The 24510-nt window shown below is 45.4% G+C and overlaps 1 protein-coding gene across 1 annotated transcript in view; it reads right to left on the bottom strand.

Moving 5' to 3' along the window:
- The window catches only part of LOC137654728 (gastrula zinc finger protein XlCGF52.1-like), a 41295-nt gene that overhangs the window by 16766 nt on the left and 19 nt on the right, over window positions 1-24510 (bottom strand). Inside the window, exon 1 of the mRNA XM_068388632.1 lies at window positions 24379-24510. This exon is cut by the window's right edge and continues 19 nt beyond it. The gene's annotated coding sequence lies outside the window, so the exon portion shown is untranslated. The remainder of the gene's footprint in view (window positions 1-24378) is intronic.

The following is a 24510-nucleotide window of genomic DNA, read 5'->3' as shown; positions in this document are numbered from 1 at the left end:
TGCATCGAGTGAGGCTCTACAAAACACGATTGACGTGACTTTGTAACGTCAATGTCACAGGACGAGCAAAGGCTCGTTTGGGCGGCTGACGGCCAAGATCTCGATCAGCTAAGCGGCGAGGATCATCGTGAACCTGCTCAACAGAATAGTCCTCCATAAGAGAGGCAAGCTTATTTTGCATGTCTTGCCGTACAACCCATTTAGGATCAACGGGAATGGTTGCGGTAAGAGACGAGGGTAACGTCTGTGACTGCAAAACCTTGCCTACAAAAAGACTCTCGGAGACTGTGTTACGCTTTTGTTTAGGCGGCGAGCAGTCTTCCGATGACTGCATAGGGTCAGAGCTGTCCTAATGGTTACAACCAGGACGCTGGACCTGTCCTGAAAGGACTGACTTTCGCTTAAAGGGCCTCGAAACCTTGTTCCACGGTTTCTTATGCGAAAAGCCTTCGGATGACGAGGAGAAAATCATCTCGCTCGTCTTATGGTAGGGGCGGTGTTGATGAGACACGCCTGAAACCATAGAGGGAACGTCTGTTCGCTGATCAAGTCCTCTCGAACTCATAAGTCGTACGACATTACTGTACTTCTCCCCTGGGCTTGGGAGCTTGCAAGAGGTCTCGGACTAGGCGAACGACAGGCACGAACAGACGAACCCTCGGTCGCAACACTGATAACACTTTGCGCAATTATCACTTTATCACTACGATTTTCTGTTTTGCACTTACTTCACTGAAATCGAATTTTTCAACAATTCACATTAGGTATGAATAAAACTGATTTCTACCTGAAGCACGCAATTCTACCCTCATCAAAAGGTTATAATTGCGAAATCAGTCGTATAATGTAAGCACATTAATACAAGCAAAAAACAGTAAACATATATTAAGATAAAAAGATCAGTGGCTGGGAAGGAGACTAAACACTAGTTCATTCAAAACTACGTTTTCAATCTCTCACCGTACAGTGCCTTGGGACGAGAATAAAAACTAAAAACGTTTTATCCTTTCTCCCCGTACAGAGACTAGGGACGAGAGTAAAAAACTGACTCGAGAACAACGTTACTCGCTTGGGACGAGAATAAAGATCGGAACGTTCTCTCTTCCTCTCTCTCTCTCCGTCTTTCTCTCTCTCTCTCTCTCTCATGATTTCGCACCGAAGAGAAAAGCCCACTTACCTTTCGTCAATAAACAGGTTATTTGACCAAAGGAAAAAAAACTGAAAGGTTTTTCAATTAACAAGTTCCTTTAAAATAGTATTTAAAACATTTAAGTTTGAAAGAAGAATGAACAAAACGTCAGAATCGATTTACTCTTTCTGCAAAGTGAAACCGTGATTCTCTCTCTCTCTATCGTAACGATAGAGCGCAAACTGCGTAGCATAAATAAACTAAACGTTAGTTCATCTTTGAAACAGTACGAAGACTATTCAAAGAAAATCTTTCATAAAATATCTACTAAAAAATATTCATTTAATAAGTTTTAAATCATTTGCTCTGTAAAAGTTATTTACGATTGAAAGGGCTCAACGTTGTTTAACTTCGGTTTCCAAGTTAGGACCGCCTACTCTCGGATTAGAGGAGGAATAGGAAAGGTCGCATATAAACAAATCATTAAAATTTATCTTGATGTTTATTATAAATGGAAAGCTAATCGAAGAGGCCTAATAAAGGCGGTTGAGATATAAAATATATAGAGGAAAATCTATAATTAATTTATAACGTGATAAGATAATTGCTAAAAGCCTAAAACACACTTCCGTACTAAGGGAAGGGTCGGCCATTTAAAAGTCAAAGAAAGTCCAAAAAACAATCCAAAGTCATCAAAAATTAAATCTATCCAAAAACGAGTTCAAGATTTAAGTTGAAGATAAAACACCTGCACTGCGAAACCTCAAACCAAAAGGAAGTACTTCACCAAATATGTTGAGAAAACTCCAGGTTATACAGCGAGTATTGATACGTCTTGTCGTTAAGGCCGACAGAGAAAAATTGGGTCTGTTTACATGTATATGCGGTATCTGGCCGATAGTTGGCGCTAGTGGGCACACCCGCAACCTTCATAGCAATCGCTCGCGAGTTTTTGTGTGTTTTTCTGTCGAGCCGCCGGAGGCTCAGCTATTATATATTCACCGGCTAAGTTAAATATTTAAAATTTAAAAGTTATTTGTATTTTCCCTAATTATATAACCCTGAGTGCTTTAATATAAGAATTGATTCCAGTGCAGCTGGAACACGACAGTTAACGACTTATAATGAAGTGTTGGCCACAGTCTGTAGTTAGTGGCCCCCTCTGCTGATCCACTGAAGAGTTACTTTGATTGCATCTGGGACTTTAGGGGGAGGTGAAAGGGGTAGGTTAAGTTGGACTCGGTGTGTATAGTTACGAAAAATAAAAATTACTTTTGAAATTTGTGATTTGTTTTTACAAGAATACAAACCTTTGTTTTTAATATGACACTTCTGCTTAGGTGGTTGGAACTCCCAGTACCAACTGGCTAGCCAAAATCACGGGATTATTAAGCTCGATCCTGATAAGGTACGGAGCGTAGAATCCTAGACACTTCGCAAACCAGGGTCAAAAGTACCGACAGGTTCACGGCCCAGGCAACCAAGGCTGATATCCAAGAAAAAGTGCCTCTTTAGATCACTGGGTTTGTTAGACAAGGTGTATACAGATCAATGGGTTTACCTGTATCTATCCATCCTCCTCCTTGTATGGTGGATGGTGGAATGAACACCTCTACTGTATATTAGAGGTAACAGAAATGCTCCCAGCTATGAGATGTACTTACCTGTACTAATGATTGGCTCAATGGGGTTCCTATCACTGTGCTCCAAGGGAGGGGAAGAAGAGAGGAAAAAGGGCCGGTTATTCTTACTCACATCGTAGACTTATACAGTAACAGGTATCTTAGACATGATACTTTTAGTTCTGCAAGGGGGCTAAGGTCATTACACATTTCCGCAAATACAGCACAGTAACGGTGGTCAGACGCTTCCATACTCCAGCCAGCATCTAGCACCTGAGACACTGAAAGACTTCTTTAGAAAGCGAGAATAGCACCACTCCCCTGATCTCATGAGCTTGCACCATCACTTGGTCTGATGCATAAAGGGAACTAGGGCTTAGGCTTTCCTGATAGTCCCCTGTAGCCAAAAAGAGATTGTTCCATGCTTTTAATGAGTATGGACGATTCCCATGAAGAAATAGTCATTCCTCTCAGTTTCAGTACCTGACATGATAGCCTTTTACCCCAGATACTGAGACACTTTTCCCTTTGAAGGTACAATTAGAAGTCTGCTATGAGTGGAGTAGAGGCTCCGAGAGAAGTACCCGTGCACAGCACTAACCACAAAATAGGGGCCAATCTGCCTGAAACACATCTGCAGAGGAGATCCTGAGGTATCTAGAGATGCCTCAAACAGCTTGGTGCAAAAAGCCTCTCTCAGAGGAAGTGCTGGATAACCTCTAGTTATGAAGTGATAGGGACTTCACAGAGGTTTGGAACATCTGCGGGTGGGGTAAGGGAGTGGGCTGTGCTAATGCGGCAGTTTTCTCAGTGTTTTCACTAGCAGAAGCAGAAGGTCCAAATATCATTCTGATTGCGGCCTTTCGGGGCTATCAGGATCAACTTCAGATTGTGGGATGTCAGAAACTTGTTCAACAACCTTCAAAGAAGGTAGAATGGTGGAAAAGCATAGACAATGAAGCCATCCCAGGAGTACTGGAATATTTCCTCGAGTGCTGCTGCCAGGTAGCCAATGGTAAACAGTAGTGTGGTAATTTGTTGTTGAGACTTCTGGCAAACATATCTACCATTGGAGAACCCCACAAAGTCATTAGCCTCGTCACTAATAGGAGATACAAAGACCATTCTGTTTTTATAGTTTATATATGAAATATTTAATTTAATGTTGTTACTGTTCTTAAAATATTTTAATTCGATTGTTTATTACTTTGTTAGTTTATTCATTTCCTTATTTGCTTTCCTCACTGGGCTAATTTTTCCTCTTGGAGCCCTTGGGCTTATAGCATCCTACTTTTCCACCTAGGGTTGTAACTTTGCTAATTATAATGATAATAATAATGACCTAGGTTCAAAAAAGTATCACACAGTGGATGGCTCAGTCATGTATCAAGACAGCTGGATGGCAGAGAAGCTGTGATACTGTGCCACCTTCCTTGTTGACATATGCCACTAAGGTTGCATTGTCGTTCATCAGTGTAACCAAGTGGCCAGTTACCAACAACTGTAAGTGCTCAAGAACTTGATAGGCTGCCTTCAACTCCAATATGCTGATGTAAAAGGTCTTGTCTTGTGGCCACCACAGTCCCAATGTCAGATGGTTTTTGATATGGGGACCCCACTCTTTCCTTGACGCATCTGTGAACAAAAGATCTGGAGAGGGGCACTCTTAGGGAGAACCCCGTAGCAAAATCTCATCACTTAGCCACCAGAGAAGATCATACTGTATCTAGTGTCTTTCTTAACTGGAACTAGAGCTTGCACGGAACCTGTGGCTTGTGACTAGTATCTTTTTAGACACCACAGCAACAATTGCTGGTGGAGGTGACCATGCAGAACAAGCTTTTCCAGCAAGATCATGTGACCTAGGAGCTGTAACCATTGCTTTGCTGGTACCTCTGCCTGACAAGGAAGGGATGAACTGGTTCCTTTACCTGGGTTATCCTGTCATGGATGGATAGACTTTTCCAGCTACCGTATTTATGTCCATGCTCCGGTATATCATTCTCTGTGTGAGAGAAAGGTTGAATTTCTCCTAATTATCACAATCTTCATATTGTGACAAAATAAGAGGTGCCTGTCCTGATAATAACAAAGTTGGGACTCTGAGTCTGCTAGCATTAGCCAGTCATCCAAATACAGTACCTGACCAGATGTATCCTGTTGGCATGAACTCATGCTGACACCAATGTGTATACTGTACCTGTGTGAATACCTTGGGACTGGACAGCCCGAAGCAAAGTAACTTGAATTGAAACATGACATTCGTAGAAAATTTATATTTTTCCCTAACTAATACAAACCTGGACCTATTCACTAATGGATATTCTTTCAGCAAATAGCCCAGACACTAGGTAGGAGCTGGCTAGGGGTACTAGCCTCCTATATATATATACTCATGGGATGGTGATCTGGTCACTTTCTTTTTGGCTGGTAGAGAGCAGTTTAAGGTTTAGCTACAGACATTAACAAACATTACTGTTTACAATTACGATCATCTTTCTCTTTCGCGAGTGTAGGGAGTGGTCTGCTTCGCAATGGAAGAAGTTTGGGTGACACAGGAAGAGGAGGGCTAAGCGTGATTGCTCTCACTCAGAGTCTAACTCGGAGGCAAAGAGATCGTGAGTTTCCCTCTTCTTCTTTGTGCTCTCCTATACCTCTTTCCGAAGCTCTTCCTCGCCCGTCTTCCTCTGGGGAACGAGCAAGTAGGAGCGCAGTCCCTCTAACTTCTGGCAATCTCTCAAACTTGGGGAAGTTGTTGCTTTCCCTAGCGAAGTACCTTCTCTTGAAATTAAGGTGCCCTTCTCTCTTTCAGATGTATTGCAGGATTGGCCGTCCTTGGAGATTTCTGCTTCCCCTTTATAGGAAGCGCTTCTGTGTTTCCTTCAACGTGGGGCTAAGGGGATCCTTCGCCTATTGCCAACTGTCCTGGACATTTGCAAGGTTCTCCTTTCGCCCTTCAAACTGCCTCCTGCGGTTGACGAGCCTTCTCGCCATCCTGTGGCATCGTCGTCTCCTAATGTACAGCCCGAAGCAAAGTAACTTGAAATGAAACATTTGGCTTCCTATGACCATGAAATTGTTCCTACTTATGGCCTGTCTGACTGTGCTGGACATTTACATCCTAAACTGAGTCTGATGAACAAACTAGTTCAAAGCTGGCACATCTATCACTGGTTTCCAATCCCTTGAGGAGTTTTTGACCAGAATGAGGCAGCTGGAGAAGCCCGGAGAGTTGTCTGCATAGTCTTAACAACTGGAGTGCACGGTCTTTCTCTCCTCACAGTCGATACAAGGACCAGGTCAAAAGCCCAAAGCAAGCACCCAGAACTGGTATACTTTGCTGACCACGACGAAACGAAGCTATTTACTGGAGGCAGGATGGACTGGGATCTGGAAGTATGCGTCCTTGAGATCAGCTGTCATCTTGAAGTCCAAAGAGCTGATCACTTGCCTGATTGTGGCTGCATTCTCTATCTTGAACAATATATATAACACAACTGACCGGTTTATGACTGGTCTCCAGCCTCCAAGTGCCTTTTTGACAAAAAAGTCAACTGTAAAAGCTTAGGGAGCTGTCGTCGACCTCTTGGAGAGCGTCCTTCTATAGCATAGCCTGGACATTTTTATTGGAAACGACCCTGCATGGTGATTTGCCGGATTGGGGTTTGAGTCCTGCTCAAGAGGGAGAGCGAGAGGTCAAGTCAATTTCGATTGGAGACAATCAATGTGTCAACCAGTGTTATTTCCCTGAGTGACAAGAGAACCCAAATGAGTATGTGGACAATGGTCGCCTTAGGGAGATGTCTCATCTTCTTCGATCGCGTCGTCACCTACCCTTGAGCCATATAGGTGCAAGGTCAAGCTCTTGGAACAGGAGCACTGCTATTGTACCTCGTGTACACTCAGGAAGATGTGTCTGGAAAGAGAGAACATTGGGGAGATGTGTCTGGAAAGAGCGAGGGTTGGGGAGACGTGTCTGGAAAGGGCGAGCATCAGGGAAATGCGTCAAGGCAATGCATGTTTGGGCAATAGGCATTTGGGTGGTGCTTGTCTGGGCGATGTGTGTCTAGGTGATGCATGTGTGGGCGATTCATGTCTATGCGAGACGCGTCTGGGCAAGTAGTGTGTGGGTGAGTAGCGTGTGAGTGAAGCACGCTAGGTTGAGGTATGTCATACTGTACTTCCTCAGAGTCCAGAGAAGAGAGGTTAGGCAAAGGTTGATGAAGTACCCTACGAGTATACTGCAAAGGGGAAGTATAATCAAATTTTCTTCTCTTGCGATCCTTCACAGTGGAATAATCTTGAGGTGCCTATAGGTAATTGATTGATTGATTAAAAGTTTATGCCTATAAGTGAGCAAGTGTGCACTCAGGTGAAGGCAAATAGAACTGTACCTACTCGCAAGCTGAGAAGCAGGTTCGCCAACACCAAGGTCCTTGGGAGAGGTTTCGGCAGTTTCAGTAGGTCGTCAAGAGACAACAGCAGAGGTGGACTGCTTTGGGGGCAAGAGCATAGTGAGGAGGGACTCCCTCCTCTGAGCCTTGAAGGGAGAAGAGCTGATGACATCTCTTGGGGGAGTAGCAACACTCTCCTGTGAAACCCTCAAAGCCAGCACCTCCAGCAAACTCTGCTTGGAAGAAGGACCACAAAAAATGTAAGTCGTCATCCATCTGGACAGATTGAGAAGACTCCCCACAGGGTGGAGGCCCTTCCATTTTGCTATGGGAAAAGGATAAAGTCTTCTTGCCTTGAGGTTTGCCCTAAAGGTCAGAGGAAGAAGTCTGGATCTTTTCAACTTCGAAGATTACCCTGGAGGCAAAAAGCCCCTTTTAGACTTCTCCCTCCTCCTGCCATACACTACCCACTGGGAGGGGTGACCAATCCTGATATTCAGCACAAGAGGAGACCTGGCTGCAGGAATGTCCTCTGCAGGCAGGGCACAAAAGGTGAGGTTCCTTTCAGCTCATGAAGGTGCCACAGTTTTGACCCCCCGACTCTTCTGTATCTCCGCAGGCATTCCTACAGAAGATCAGATATCTCTATTACGCTGAAAAGAAAGAAAAAGTGTTAGAAAGTCTGCCAAAATTTTCAGCCAGCGAGAAAATCTCTTCCCACTAACAACTGATATCAAAGTGACCACAGTACTCAGTGAATGAGCAAGCGGAGGGGAGAGCAGCTCCCCCACTCCCAGTTGGTATCTATAGACCAGTTGTTTACACCTTGTTATAAAATTTCAACTGCTGTGTGTTCCAGCTCTGCTGTTATCTCGTCTATGTAAATGACAAAGGTTTGTATTTATGCCAGAACAATGGGCATTTTGCATGTAGTCATTAATTCTGCACTCAAGTATTGTGAACAGGTAGAATTTTGATGCCCTGTGATGTTGAATTCTGATGCCAGAGTGTAATAAAATCTTATAGCCACACCCTGCAATCAAGGTCAGACTTTGTCACAAGGTTTCAAGTGCCTTCTTGCCAGGTAGAAGCTATCTTCTCACACTTTCATGTTTTTACTTTCATTTTCTTACACTTATCCTTGTTACCAACAGCTCACTTGAACCGCATAAAGTACTCTTATTTTGCAACCTGATTCTCAAGGGTTTTAAAAAATACTTTTCTGTCTTTCCTGAAGCACAACTCACTTGAAATCCACAAAATCAAGTTTCAAACTGCCTCTCTCAGAATTGCCACACAGGCTTTTCGACATAGGTTAGATTTTCGCCCTATAAGGTGACTTAAAAGGTTCCCTATACAGTATTGTACATTTACTTAACACAAAAAGCACTTACAACCTGCTATCCTTTTATAAAACCAGATACAGTACTTACACTAATAAGCTGCCCCGTGAAGCATCGTACAGTGCAGTAGAGTACTTAATAAATTTCATAACTTAGAAACTGATGCAAAGTGGGCTAAAATGAAGTGAGTTGGATTTTAATTCAGTATTTAATATTTAAGGAGAGCAGTATAAATTTGGAACTGGTGTAGGGTACGTTGAACCTACATAACATATAAAGGGGTACTAATGTACAATAACTGACGTCAACATTAAATTTTATATTGTGCTAACAATTAAACAAAAATGACAAATTCGAAGATAATTTGTATTTTTCCTAACCATACAAACCTTAGCTATTTACAAAGGGTATTACTTTTAGCGTAGCTGAAATGGCGAGCCATTAGAATTTAACGAGGGTGTATTACCCCCGCGCTAGTTAGCGGGGGGGGGTAGGGGAGTGGTAGCTAGCTACCCCTCCTCCCCCTCACACACAGGTGAATACTCACTTTCACTTAGAGGTAGGACTTGACTTGGGGGACAGGGCTGGCGGGCAAATATGTGTAAATAGCTAAGGCTTGTATGGTTAGGAAAAATACAAATTATCTTCGAATTTGTCATTGTTCCATAACCGAAATACAAACCACGCTATTTACAAAGGGTGACTTATCCCTTAGGAAGGGTGGAAAGTCCCCAGCCATACTGGCTTTGGCTTTACCCGGGGACTCAGAATCCGAGTGAGTCGCACTCGAGAAAAGGAGTCCCTGCACCTCACAAGTTCCTTGCTCCGCAAGGAACCATGTGGCCTACGTAAGCTTGTGTGTGAAGGAAGAAGTGTGACTCGTCCTAGGCAGTTGACCTGGAGTTCCAGAAGGAACTCTGGGTTAGGACGTTCCCAATACCACCTCGTCAGGGTATGGGGGACGCGACAGTATTGACTCAATACTCGGAACACAAGGAAGCATGGTTTACCTGCAGAGGTTCGAGGTCAGCTATGCAGAGACCAGGATGCTGCTTCCCCGTAGAGGGGATGATGAAGAAAGAAGTAAGGGCCAGACATACTTCTTTCGTTCATGCAGACTAAAACCTGATAACAATGCCCTCAACCTTCTGCTACCTGTCCAAAAAGGAGCCTGAGGTTAGACCAGCTGTTGTGTAGCCACCACAGAGCGATAGAAAACGTATCGAGACTCCTGTGGGTCACGCCCTGCAGGAAGCGGGCTGCGAAGGTCATCAGACGCTTCCAGACTCCAGCTTGTAGCACCTGCGTCACAGAGTAGTATTACTCGAAGGCGAGGGACGTTGCGATGTATCCAACATCGTGCTGTAGGGCGACGTGACGGGGGAGGGTCTGAAGACAGGTCGAGATGAATGTCCTTGAGTCCGGGCTGAAGAGGTATACTGGTGACTCTCCCCCCATGTCCTCCTTGTGTTCCCAAATCGGCTGCAACTGAGGACAAACTGCAGCTGTTCCCAGCGCTAACCTCTCGATTCCTTACTGGCAAGAAAGAGAAGGTCTTGGGACATCAGACACAGAATGGAGACTCGAAATCTTGAATGAATCGGACCGAAGGGCCGGGACCCTCAGATTCTGAGTCTAGCCAACAACTCAGGAGCGAGCCTGAATGTTGCTTTCCCCTCTTCCTTAGAAAGGGGGGAGTAGTAAGAGACCAAGAAGATTGCTTACACACTGGCCGTGGCCAGAGTGAGCAGAAGACCCAAGGCGGAATACAATCCGAGGCCTGTTGTAAAAGGGTCTAGAGAAGATCTCTTAAAGGACTAAAAGTCCGAGCCATGCTCCAAGTTGGAGGTCTTCCTCCGACTAGGGCAGGGACGATCGAAGCTTCGCATGAGCGAGGATAGATCCAGCGGGCAGGAAAAAGTTATTCCTTTAAGCCTGAAGGTCAGGGAAAGGCTGAGCGACAGGCTTCATTGCCGAGAGCGGAAAGGAGTTTCCTCCCGCCGAAAGGCAATAAGACCGTTATTGCTGGAGAAGAGGCCTCAAGGGAAGAGGTATATCTCCCACAGCACCAACCACCTTAGACTCTTCACTTTGCCTGGGAGACCCCTGTGGATGACTATCGCAGATGAAGCGACCTCCGTACCGCGACTGTAGCGGGTTGTCTCTTCTAGAGGAGGAAGCGTAGTGTCTCCAGGCATGAAGCCGAAGCGACGCCCCGGTTCGGGAGAGATGTCGCAGTATGGTTGCTTGAGTAGTCTGCGTCGTGGGAGAAGCTCTCCCGGGAGTTCCGTTAGGGGAAGCAGAGGGTCCAGAAACCGTTCTGCGCATAGTCCCAGTGGAGCTCTCCCATTGAAAGGTTGACAGACAACCTGGTCTTGTTGAGGCCCATTGTCCGCAGACAAAAAGGAGGGAAGACGCAGGCGTCGAAGTTGTCCCACCATCACCGGAATGCATCTTGCCAGTGTCTCGGGGTCTGAGACTGGGGGGAAGACTAGCGGAAGCTTGAGGTTCCAAGCTGTCGCGATCAGGTCCCCCAGACCAGCACTTGCTGGTTACCCAAGGTCAAAGACCCCTAGGTACACTCTCTCTATGAGGCTCTTGCTCGGATAGTCTGAGAGAAACATTTCCCTGCCTGGAATGAGAGAGCCGATGGTGGTATTGAGAGAATCTCAATCATCCCGGTATCTCTACTGCAAGATGTGAAGGTGTGAAAATGCGTCCCCTGCTGGTTAGAATGAAGTCGACGCGCAACGGGGCGACTCGGCAGGAGCTGTAGGATCTGAAGAGGGGCCAGACTAAGGCCCCTAAGCCTGCCTGAATGATGGAGAGGTATCCTTCAGGTCTTGACCATAGGCCTGGACCGGAACATGCCCCTCCCCTTTCCTTTGACGAGTCCGAGAACCGCATCAAGAATGTGGGGAAAGGACGAGAATATCCACTACCATCAAGAGGCTCCATAGGTCAACACCCATTGCAGGTCTAATAGTTCCGCTGGTCCCATAGGGCCAGGGAGTCCGGTTAAACATTGCCTGAAGCCACCGGAACTTGGATCGCCCCACATGGAACTTATCCTGAGGCGACCGTTCGGACTATAGACGGGTTAATGAGGAAAGAAGAACTAGGAAACGTTCCAAGGTAGGGCTGAAAGCTCTGCTTGACTGAGAACAGGTACTGCGACTCTCCTCAGTCTTGCCACAGTCAACCGAAAGGAAGGCTCGGAGGATGTGGTAACAGAATCTGGCGTCCCCAGGTGGTCACCCATCCAAGTAGCGACGTTGCTTAACCTCGCTGGACGGACGAGAAACGGGGTTTCCAATGTGGTAAGGCGGTTGACTCAATATCATGGCCAGATACTCCAGATGTTGAGGCAGAGGAAGAGAAGGCTCCAAGCAAAATACCATGAGCCCACACTCATGGTAAGCATCCGGAAGCTTGTCCCAGCACTGAAGAAGGTCGAAACCCGAGCCTACCGGAGTTGACCAGCCCTCCAAACAGCAGAGGAGGCGGAAGCCTGCACCTGAGCGGCCAAGAGGAAGGCAGGGAGAGTTCTCTGGGGAAACAAACCTGCTATGCCACGGCGGGATAGCCACACTGCATCATAAGCAGGAATACTTGCAGTCTAGGCTGAAGATGGATGGAATGGAAACTGAAAGTACCCGTCCTTCCGATCCAGGATTTAAGGAGTCCTGTCGCCTCATTACCAGTCTGATCGATTCTGCTGGTCTACGCTGGCCGAAGTTTGTTCGACAAACTTGATCGGGGCTGAGAGGTCGACTATGGACATCCCCTCTCAGATCCTTCCCTACAAGAAAGGATCGACTGAGGGGGCCGGGGGTGAAGCCGTCGATGATCCTAAGGAAGACCTTCGCCTAAGGTATGGATCATTCTGCCCAACCGGGCAACTCTGCTGACGCTATGGCATAGAGGTTCAGAGACACTGAATTCGCTGACAGAGACGGCAGGCGCGATATCCTTGGCTACTCACAGAGATTGTGCGGGAATGGGCATCGGGAAGCTGTCATTCGGATGAGTAACCTTAAGCATCCTCCCAGCGAAAAACCTGCAATCCTAGAGTTCGTGAACTCCTTTTAGGACTATGCCCCCCCGGGGGAGTCTCCCGTGCCATCTGTTCCTGACAGGAGGAAACTGCAATTGGACACCTTGTCCCAGTTGTCGTAGCCGATAACTTAGGCCGACGTGGTTGAAAGAAAAGGGCGCTGGAGCCCTGCAGAGTCTGGAAGAAAGCGCCTTGGAGGAGTGAAACCGGAAGTCGATTTATTCCGCACAGCAGCTGTCTAAGTCTCTGTCCTTGGGCACAAACAAACTCTTCTCAAGGATGGAAGGGTGTCTGAGGTCGTTGACCTCCACAGATGAGACACCCGAAGGAAGCCCTCAGTCAGCGCGTCCAGATGGTACAACATCGAGCTTGTCCGCAAATTAGATACTTAACGACGAAAGACCAAGGTGCCTGAGCTCGAGAGGAGGAAAGTACCCTTGATCTTCCTGTAGCTTCCTTGAACCAAACCTCGGGCCGTAACCGAGGAGGGAAAGAACCTGGTAAGCTCCCAGAGGATGAGGTAAGCAGTCACCCCTTGTCCGATGGAGAAATCTCGAACGGAAAGCCCCCCCCGCCAAAAATCCTTCCAGGGAATGACGGGGAAGGGCTAACCCAGGTTCAGGAATAGAGGAGTGTTGCTCAGATCTCCCTTAAGTTTCTCCTATTCTTGCAAGTGCCATGCTCTGTGTTTACGGGGTGAGGCAGTGTTCTGGAAATACGCTCCAGAAGAACTCGCCAGGCTGGTCATGCTGCGAAAACCCCATTGGGAATCGTGGTCGCAATTGCCCTGGAGCTCGCGCAACGGGAATTCCTGGTGGTCGGCGAGCGATAACCCATAGACGAGCAATGGATACTGCAAGAAATAAGCCGACATTTGTGCGAAGAAACACTGTAGGTTCGCGCGACGGAACACCATCCGTCTGCGCGATGGGGAGAAGAAAAAAAAAAAAAAAAAAAAAAAAAAAAAAAAAAAAAAAAAAAAAAAAAAAAAAAAACCGTTGGTTCGCGCGTGGGCGAACATTGGAGAGCATGAGCCTAGACGTGCAGGCACGTGGGCGTGTGGGCGCGCGGTTGCAAGGGCGAGCGGTCGCGCGGTTGCACGGGCGAGCGGTTGCACGGGCGAGCGGTCGCGCGGGCGAGCGGTCGCGCGGTTGCACGGGCGAGCGGTCGCGCGGGCGAGCGGTCGTGAGGGGGGGCAGGTGGATGAGAGCGAGTCCGAGGCGGCGAACGCAAGCGTTAGTGCGATGGCGAGGAAACGCGCTGCCGCGTGGGGGAGGAGGACCGCTGGCGATATGGATCAACAAGCGATCGGTGGTGAGCTGGGGGCAACCCTTTGCCCCGAAGGGATCGTTGTCCGCCGAGAGACTGATGTCCGTCGGAAGACCGCTGTCCGTCGGGCAGACCGTTGTCCGTCGGGAAGACCGTTGCCCGTCGGAAGACGAGATCAGACTGCTGTCCATCTGCACCAAGGCGGAAGATCGAGAAAAAGGGGTTGTAGGCTGCAAACGGAGATCCAAAAAGGAGCCTCAAGCACCCTTATAGGGAGATGAGAAGCCCTTACGACGAGGCGGACGGTGGGCCTTATGGCGAGGGAGGCCAACAGCAACAGCAACAGAAGAAACCTCCGAAGAGGAGTCTCTATGAGTGTACTCTCTCGCGAATGAAAGAGAAACACTTCGTGGAAGAGACTGGTCAGCCAGTGACCTAAAAGGAGCAATCCTCCGAAGAGGAGCTCCTGCAGTTGCCCAGCCCCTTGAGCGAAACTGCAGGTGCGACCGCTCAGCACCAAGAGCATAGTCGCACGAAAAAAAGGCAAGAGAAGAACCCCCAAAAGGGGAAAAACTCAAGCCTGGACAGGAAAAAACTTCCCTCGGAAGGAAAGTTATCCGCCCAAGGAGGCAAGCCTCCTGACTGTTCTAAAATGAACTGGAGAGCTGTCCGTCGACACGGGAGTACTACCAGTAGAAGGAGACACGCCCCTGATGAAAATACAAGGGGGGAGGCAGCAACAGCCGAATCCCCAGGACTCAACCAGACAGCTCACACCGTTGCTATATTACAGAAACGAACTAGATCGGTAACTGTAAAAAAATAAAACAAATAATATTAGTACACATTCATTCCCCCGGGAAGGCTCCAAAGAGGAATCCCGAGGGAAAGGAAAAAGAATTACACAACAGGCACGTGCCCTCACAACCACTTACACTCGCGGAAGGAGAGCTGTAACCAAAACAGAATTATAACAATTATAATTATGTAACTATGTAATTATGTAATTTAAAAATGAATGAACACTAAAGAAAGAACGAAAACCCCGAAAGGAATCGTTCTACAAGCTGAAAAACAAAAAACAACTACAATTAGATTCATAACTAATTGATACAAACGTACGGCGTAGCAACCCCCCACACGGAAAGGAAGCTAGGCTACAAGGGCGTAGTAACACGTAGTAAAAGGGTGAACGACCTCAAGAGAGAGAGAGAGAGAGAAAGACATAAGTCAAACTCGATCGCCACCCATAAAATACGCCGTGGTGGCCTAACTGCCGAGGCCTCCACGTAGATATCGTACACTACACACACACATCTGAAAAGGAAACTTACTTATTTCTATACTCAAATATATATACAAACATAAAAACATGTTTACATATATATTGAGTAAATGAAAAGTAAGCGATTAAGTAAAGACAAAACAGACAATGGCTGCCAAGCGAGGACCAAGACAGAGACGTCTGTCACAGTCCGAGCCAAAAGTGAAAGTGAGTATTCACCTGTGTGTGAGGGGGAGGAGGGGTAGCTAGCTACCACTCCCCTACCCCCCCGCTAACTAGCGCGGGGGTAATACACCCTCGTTAAATTCTAATGGCTCGCCATTTCAGCTATGCTAAAAGTAATACCCTTTGTAAATAGCGTGGTTTGTATTTCGGTTACGGAACAACCATGAATTAATTACTAAATTGATCCAGAGGGATCCAAAACCCCATTTCCATTGGGTTATCTCCTAATTAAAAAAATTTATGTGTAGGTGATATTAAAAAGTCTCAACAGGAATCAAGTTAAAACTTAAACAACCAACATAATACTTTAAAAGGCCTGGTTCACTATTACCATACCGGGTAGGTTGGTTTAAATTTACATCAACAGAAAAATGATATTTTAATTATAAAATAAATTTTTGAATATACTTACCCGGTGAATATATAATAGCTGCAACTCTGCGGCTCAACAGAAAACACACTCAAAAAAACTCGCGAGCGATCGCTATGAAGGTTGCGGGTGTGCTCACCAGCGCCAACTGTCGGCCAGATACCACTCTTGCATGTAAACAAACCCTTCAATTCTTCTCGTCCCGCTGCGTCTCTATTGGGGAGGAAGGGAGGGTCTTTAATTTATATATTCACCGGGTAAGTATATTCAAAAATTTATTTTATAATTAAAATATCATTTTTAAATATTTAACTTAGCCGGTGAATATATAATAGCTGATTCACACCCAAGGCGGTGGGTAGAGACCAGAGTTAATTAAGTCATTTTGACAGTTATCAATATAACAAAACCAAAATATATAGGTACCTGGTAAGGAAGTTGACTTAGACGATTACTCTGCCTTGTAAGTCTGTCTTCCTCACGGAGCCCAGCGATCCTCTTAGGATGCTGAAAGACTCCCAGGAGCTGAAGTATCAAGGGCTGCAACCCATACAACAGGACCTCATCAAACCCCTAATCTGGGCGCTCTCAAGAAATGACTTTGACCACCCGCCAAATCAACCAGGATGCGAAAGGCTTCTTAGCCTTCCGAACCCATAAAACAATATTAAAAACATTTCAAGAGACAGATTAAAAGGATATTGGAATTAGGGAAGTGTAGTGGTAGAACCCTCACCCACTACTGCACTCGCTGCTACGAATGGACCCAGTATGTAGCAGTCCTCGTAAAGAGTCTGGACATCTTTCAAGTAAAATGACGCGAATACCGACTTGCTTCTCCAAAAAGTCGCGTCCATAATACTTTGCAGAGATTTATTTTGCTTGAAGGCCACGGACGTTGCTATATCTCTAACTTCGTGCGTCTTAACCTTAAGCAAACATCGGTCTTTCTCATTCAAGTGAGAATGAGCTTCTCGTATTAAAAAATTCTGATAAAATATGACAAAGCATTCTTTGACATAGGCAATGAAGGTTTCTTAACTGAGCACCATAATGCCTCAGATTTACCTCGTAATGACTTAGTACGGGCTAAATCGAACTTAAGAGCTCTAACAGGACATAATACTCTTTCCAGTTTGTTGCCTACGATCTCTGATAAGCAAGGAATATCAAAAGATTTAGGTCAAGGACGAGAAGGCAGTTCATTTTTGGCCAGGAAACCAAGTTGAAGTGAACAAGTGGCATTTTTCTGTAGAAAAGCCGATGTTCTTACTGAAGGCATGAAGTTCACTGACCCTTTTAGCCGAAGCCAAGCACACTAGGAAAAGTGTCTTGAGGGTGAGATCCTTCAGGGAGGCTGAATGTAATGGCTCAAACCTGTCTGACATGAGGAACCTTAGGACCACGTCTAAGTTCCATCCAGGAGTTGCCAAACGACGTTCCTTATAGGTCTCGAAAGACTTAAGGAGATCTTGGAGATCTTTATTGTTGGAAAGATCTAAGCCTCTATGTCGAAAGACCGAAGCCAACATGCTCCTGTAGCCCTTAATCGTGGGAGCTGAAAGGGAGCGAACCTTTCTCAGATGTAAAAGAAAATCTGCGATTTGGGCTACAGAGGTACTGGACGAGGACACAGATGCTGACTTGCACCAGTCTCGAAAGACTTCCCACTTCGACTGGTATACTCTAATGGTAGAAGCTCTCCTAGCTCTTGCAATCGCACTGACTGCCTCCTTCGAAAAGCCTCTAGCTCTTGAGAGTCTTTCGATAGTCTGAAGGAAGTCAGACGAAGAGCGGGGAGGCTTTGATGGACATTCTTTACGTGGGGCTGACATAACAGATCTACCCTTAGAGGAAGACTTCTTGGAAAGTCTACCAGCCATTGAAGTACCTCGGTGAACCACTCTCTCGCGGACCAGAGGGTAGCAACCAACGTCAACCTTGTCCCTTCGTGAGAGGCGAACTTCTGCAGTACCTTGTTGACTATCTTGAATGGTGAGAATGCATATAAGTCCATAAAAGACCAATCCAGTAGAAACGCATCTATGTAGATTGCTTCTGTATCTAGGACTGGAGAGCAATAGATTGGTAACCTTTTGGTCAACGAGGAGGCAAAGAGGTCTATGGTGGGTTGACCCCAAGTAGCCCAAAGACTCTTGCCCACGTCCTTGTGGAGGGTCCATTCCGTGGGTATCACCTGACCCCTCCGACTGAGACAGTCTGCCAAGACGTTCAAGTCCCCCTGGATGAATCTCGTCAACAGGGAGATGCCTCGATTTCTTGACCATAAGAGAAGGTCCCTTGCGATCTCGAGCAGCGTGAAGGAGTGTGTGCCTCCGTGCTTGGAGATGTACGCCAAAGTTGTGGTGTTGTCTGAGTTGACCTGTACCACTTAGTTTCGAAGAAGCTTTCTAATATCATCAAGGCCAAGTGGACTGCTAATAGCTCCTTGCCGTTGATGTGCATGCTCTTCTGACTTGAGGTCCACAGACCCGAGCATTCCCGACCGTCCAGGGTCGCACCCCAACCCAAATCCGACGCGTCTGAGGACAACACGTGGTTTGGGTTCTTGACTGCTAGGGATAGTCCCTCTCTCAGACTGATATTGCTGTCCCACCATTTCAGGCATGCCTTTACTGGTTCGGAGACTGGGAATGATACCGTCTCTAATGTCTTGTCCTAGTTCCAGTGAGAGGCTAGATGGAACCGGAGAGGCAGAAGGGGTAGTCTCCCTAGTGAGACAAACTGCTCCAGGGATGAGAGAGTCCCTACGAGACTGTTCCAACTCCTGACTGAATAAACGTTTTCTTTTCAGCATTAGTTGGACTTCGAGCAGGGCTTGACTGCGAATCTCCATCCCCAAATATAGAATAATCTGGGATGGGATCAGTTGGGACTTTTAGGTTGACCAAAAGTCCCAACTCCCTGGCCAGACTCAACGTCCAATGTAGATCCTGCAGACAGCGAAGACTGGACGATGCTCTGAGAAGCCAGTCGTCCAAGTACAGGGAGGCTCGGATCCCCGATAGATGGAGGGATTTTGCCACATTCCTCATGAGCCTCGTAAACACGAGAGGCGCAGGACTAAGGCCAAAGCACAGGGCTCGAAACTGGTACCCCACATTCCTGTAAACAAACCTCAGAAACGGTTGGGAATCCGGGTGTATAGGAATGTGGAAGTATGCCTCCTGAAGGTCGAGAGAGACCATCCAGTCGCCTTCCATAAATGCTGTCAAGACAGCCTGGTAGACTTCATCGTGAAGTTTGTCTTGACAATGAACACATTGAGCGCACTTGCCTCTTACGTACTCCTGCAGTGAACATGGCTGCCAGATCATTGGAGCCATCCCTGAGGGACTTGTTCCTGCAGAGAACGTGGCTGTCAGATCATTGGAGCCATCCCTGAAAGCCTTGTTTATGCATGACATAATTGTACAGCAAAACTTCAAACGCTCAAAAATAGCTCTGAAGTCGACCTGTAAAATCTTGGAGCGTCTCATGGCCAGGCGCCAGGGAGAGTCTATGAGGTTTGAGAAGTCTATCTGGGCAGAGGCAGGAACTCCCAAGCCGAGAACTTCTCTCGTGTCATATCAGACTCTCGCTCTATAAGCCAGCTTAAAAGTAGGGAAAGCAAAGGCTGTCTCCCCCAAACTCCTCCTGGTGATAAACCAGTCGCCTAGCAAACGTAAAGCTCTCTTAGAAGAGCGAGAGAGCACTAGCTTATAAAACAACGGCTTCGAAGTAGCTAGGCCTAGTGTAAGCTCTGACGTTTAGGCGAACGAGGAGCAGCAGTTACAAAAAGATCCGGACAAAGATCCTTAAAAATCAGCATGATTTATTTAAAGTCCATAGAGGGCTAAGCAGCTTTAGGCTCCTCTCCGTCTGACAGAGTCCTTAAGGGAATATCAGTAGGAGGGGGAACAGCAACTTCCTCATCTGAAGGAACCTTGTCCGACAATAGCCGAGTCTCAAGCAAGGGAGAGACCTACCGTGGTGGCAATGCTTTACAAGCAGAGTCCACACGCACTGGTGCATTAGTAGCGGACCAGGACGCAACGTCATGTAACTGCTTGACAGTCTGTGAACTGTCAACAACAACAGGTGCGTGAGGACGCACAGCGTCCACTCGAGACTGCTTTGACCGCCTAGTCTGAGCAGTCAAAACAACTCTAGAATGCGGAGGTTGACGCTCAGCGTCAAAACAAGTCAACTCCGGTTGTTGCCGAACGTCCTGAACGTCAACAGGACCATCAGCAAGTGGCCTAACGTCCAAATGTGGCTGAAAATCCACACGAGACCGCATCGAGTGTGGTTCTAAACAACCTGACTGACGTGACTTGGCTACGCCAACGTCAACAGGACGCACAAAGGAACGTTAGGGTGGCTGAAGGCCAGGATCTCGATGAGATAAACAGCTAGGCTCAACGGACTTATCGGCAGAATAGTCTTCCATAAGGGAGGCAAGCTTATTCTGCATGACTTGCCGTACAACCCATTCAGGATCAACGGGAATGGTTGCGGTAAGAGACGAGGGTAACGTCTGTGACTGCAAAACCTTGCCTACAAAAAGACTCTCGGAGTCTGTGTTACGCTTTTGTTTAGGCGGCGAGCAGTCTTCCGATGACTGCATAGGGTCAGAGCTGTCCTAATGGTTAAAACCAGGACGCTGGTCCTGTCCTGAAAGGACTGACTTTCAATTAAAGGGCCTCGAAACCTTGTTCCACGGTTTCTTATACGAAAAGCCTTCGGATGACGAGGAGAAAATCGTCTCTCTCGCCTTATGGTAGGGGTGATCTTGGTAAGATACACCTGATACCATAGAGGGAACGTCTGTTCGCTGATCAAGGCCTCTCGAACCCATAAGTCGTACGACATTACTTCTCCCCTGGGCTTGGGAGCTTGCAAGAGGTCCCGGACTAGGCGAACGACAGGCACGAACAGACGAACCCTCGGTCGCAACACTGATAACACTTTGCGCAATATCACTTTATCACTACGATTTTCTGTTTTGCACTTAATTCACTGAAATCGAATTTTTTAAACAATTCACATTAGGTATGAATAAAACTGATTTCTACCTGAAGCACGCAATTCTACCCTCTATCAAAAGGTTATACAGTAATTGCGAAATCAGTCGTATAATGTAAGCACATTAATACCAGCAAAAAACAGTAAACATATTTTAAGATAAAAAAAAAAAATCAGTGGCTGGGTAAGAGACTAAACACTAGTTCATTCAAAACTACGTTTTCAATCTCTCACCGTACAGTGCCTTGGGACGAGAATAAAAACTAAAAACGTTTTATCCTTTCTCCCCGTACAGAGACTAGGGACGAGAGTAACTCGAGAACAACGTTACTCGCTTGGGACGAGATAAAGATCGGAACGTTCTCTCTCCTCTCTCTCTCTCCGTCTCTATCTCTCTCTCTCTCTCTCTCTCTCTCTCTCTCTCTCTCTCTCTCTCTCTCTCTGATTTCGCACCGAAGAGAAGAGCCCACTTACCTTTCGTCAATAAACAGGTTATTTGACCAAAGAAAAAAAAAACTGAAAGGTTTTTCAATTAAAAGTTCCTTTAAAATAGTCTTTAAAACATTTAAGCTTTGAAAGAAAAAAGAACAAAACGTCAGAATCGATTTACTCTTTCTGCAAAGTGAAACCGTGATACTCTCTCTCTCTATCGTAACGATAGAGCGCAAACTGCGTAGCATAAATAAACTAAACGTTAGTTCATCTTTGAAACAGTACGAAGACTATTCAAAGAAAAAAAACTATCATAAAATATTTACTAAAAATATTTCATTTAATAAGTTTTAAATCATTAGCTCTGTAAAAGTTATTTACGATTGAAAGGGCTCAACGTTGTTTAACTTCGGTTTCCAAGTTAGGACCGCCTACTCTCAGGAAAGGTCGCATATAAACAAATCATTAAAATTTATTTTGATGTTTATTATAAATGGAAAGCTAATCGAAGAGGCCTAATAAAGGCGGTTGAGATATAAAATATAGAGAGGAAAATCTATAATTAATTTATAACGTGATAAGATAATTGCTAAAAGCCTAAAACACACTTCCGTCTAAGGGAAGGGTCGGCCATTTAAAAGTTAAAGAAAGTCCATACTCTCTCTCTTGTCATCAAAAATTAAATCTATCCAAAAACGAGTTCAAGATTTAAGATGAAGATAAAACACCTGCACTGCGAAAGCTCAAACCAAAATGAAGTACTTCACCAAATATGTTGAGAAAACTCCAGGTTCTACAGCGAGTATTGATACGTCTTGTCGTCAACGTCGACAGAGAAGAATTGAAGGGTTTGTTTACATGCAAGAGTGGTATCTGGCCGACAGTTGGTGCTGGTGGGCACACCCGCAACCTTCATAGCGATCGCTCGCGAGTTTTTTTTAGTGTGTTTTCTGTCGAGCCGCAGAGTTGCAGCTATTATATATTCACCGGCTAAGTTAAATATTTAAAAAACCTAGTTTTAACCACATTCTCTATGGTGCGCTAAACTGTGTCCACTGTTACAGAGGTCCTGGCAACCATTGGAAGGGAATCGCACCAATAAGTTCTAGCTTGAGGTAATCCCCCAATCTATCCTGACTTAGACTGATGCCTCCTTACTATTGGAACGGAGAGGAGAGAGGGGTAAGAGAGGTTTGAGGTCCATTCCTCCCTACATTACTCTTTAACCCCTAGTCAAAATTACCACAGAAGTATTTGCAGATATTGTATCGCCTAACCTAAAATAACCGCAAATAACCTACTCTGCTTTGGAGTCCTAACTATGGACTTATGGGGCCCCCTTGAGTCCCCCAGTTATACCCACTAGGACTAAATAGCGAGAGCATCCATCGTTCTACAATCTACCCCAGCCACAATAATTTCAAAGAGAAATCAAACTTAATATATTTTCCCCTAATTACTGCTCAGATTAGTTCACCCAACTGTCAACTTGGCTCTGCAAGGCACTAGAAGAGTTGGAAGACCCAGGCCTACATGGCTGAGGACTATGAAGCATGAAGTAAATGATGATGAATGGAGAAGGATTGATTTAAAATCCCAAGATAGAGACAACTGATAAAATCTAACTGAGGCCCTTTGCATCAATAGGTGTAGGAGGAGATGATGATGATGACTGCGCATAGATACGACTCAATGCTGTTTGTGCCAATAGATTTCTGTCTAAGCAAACTTTGGCAACAATTTTTGCTTGGAAAAATTAATTTACTTGCTCCATCTCCCTACGGTATAAAACTTTCCAATGCCCCGTCACTATTAACACAGATACAGTACTTTACATTTCTTCTTAACTTAACCTAAGATCAGTGTCTTTACTTACTGAGGGCTTTGCTCCCCTCTCCACTCACTTCAACAGACCTATACTGATCTTGGGCACTATATTCTTACATAACAAACACCATAGTATCTGTCAACACTACAGATTTAAATATATACCAATGTAACCTTATCAATGCATCATATGGATAAGACGTTTGATAACTAAGAACAAAATGCACTCAGTTTAGATAAGGGGGTGAGAGTGGAGGCAGATAAGGATATGGTATTTTAGGTTACTTTATTGGGGGGGGGGGGTGAAGTTTCATTGCTGCTACTGGTACTATTGATATTAAGATAAATATAAACCATAACATTAATGTTTTTAAAGATATTTCATTTCAATTGTTCATTACTTCTTAGATCGTTTATTTATTTCCTTGTTTCCTTTCCTCACTGGGCTATTTCTCCCTGTTGGAGCCCTTGGGCTTATAGCATCATGCTTTTCCAAATAGGGTTTCATCTTGGTTAGTAATGATAATAATAATAATAAACAGTGGTTTACTGGTAGCCTAACCTTTGCCACTCATTGGTACGAACTTCAATTACCAGGTGTTGCCAGCTGAGGACTAAGAAGTGTGAAATTGGAGATTATGAGAGGAGAAGTATTGATTTCAAAAGTCAACATGGAGCCGACTGATGAAATCAAACCCAGGCCCTTTACGTCAATAGGCGTGGGAGGAGATGATGATGATGATGTTGCCAGCAAATCCTGGTCAAACCTTCTATTTGAGATTTAAGCTTGGGCCTGCGAGACCATTCGCCACCTTAGTGAAACTAGGATAAAGCCCTTGAGTTACACACAAGGTATAAGTTAAAAGAGGTTGGAAAGCAAAATGGAAGAAACGAAGCAAAATGGAGGTAAAGTAGGATGACAGGAGCCTTTGCATAATAACGGACAGGACCTCCCGTGAGCATAAAACACGATCCCGCCTAAAGTTCCTGATAAAAATTATACATTGCTAACAATTTATTTGCAACGGAAAAAATGTCATTTTCGAAAACGGGAGTTTTTCTAATGGAATTTTTTTTTTTTATTAGGAAATTTTGATGTGACAAGAACTATGGTGATACAAATTTCCCACTTAACCTAACCTACAAGTTCTGTTCTTACTTACTTACCTATAGAAAGAGGGGGGTATGGGGCATTGACTGCTTTACCCTTAGTGCTGGGGCATGGCCGTCATTATACATACACACCAAAGAACATGAAGCAAATACAGGGGCCGAAGGAATGTTGCAAAGACCCCTAAAGAAAGTCTAAAGTGGGCAATTATACCAGGAATACTTAATCATAACGACTAAACTTCGGGAAAGAGAACATGATAAAATACTAAAAACCTTCAACTTACCCATTCATCAAGCAGTAATTAAGCTGAATAAACTGCATTTTAAGCTGATTTTACTATGTTTGACGGTATATCCAACTATAGAACCATTAATTCTTCGTTGACATAATAGAGGACTGGAATATTTTAGGGACT

This window comes from Palaemon carinicauda, chromosome 15 (genome assembly GCF_036898095.1).
Source record: "Palaemon carinicauda isolate YSFRI2023 chromosome 15, ASM3689809v2, whole genome shotgun sequence".
In the NCBI taxonomy this organism is placed as follows: Eukaryota; Metazoa; Arthropoda; class Malacostraca; order Decapoda; family Palaemonidae; genus Palaemon; species Palaemon carinicauda.
The sequence above is the reverse complement of the archived record's forward strand: the minus strand, read 5'-3'. Positions and strand labels throughout refer to the sequence as shown.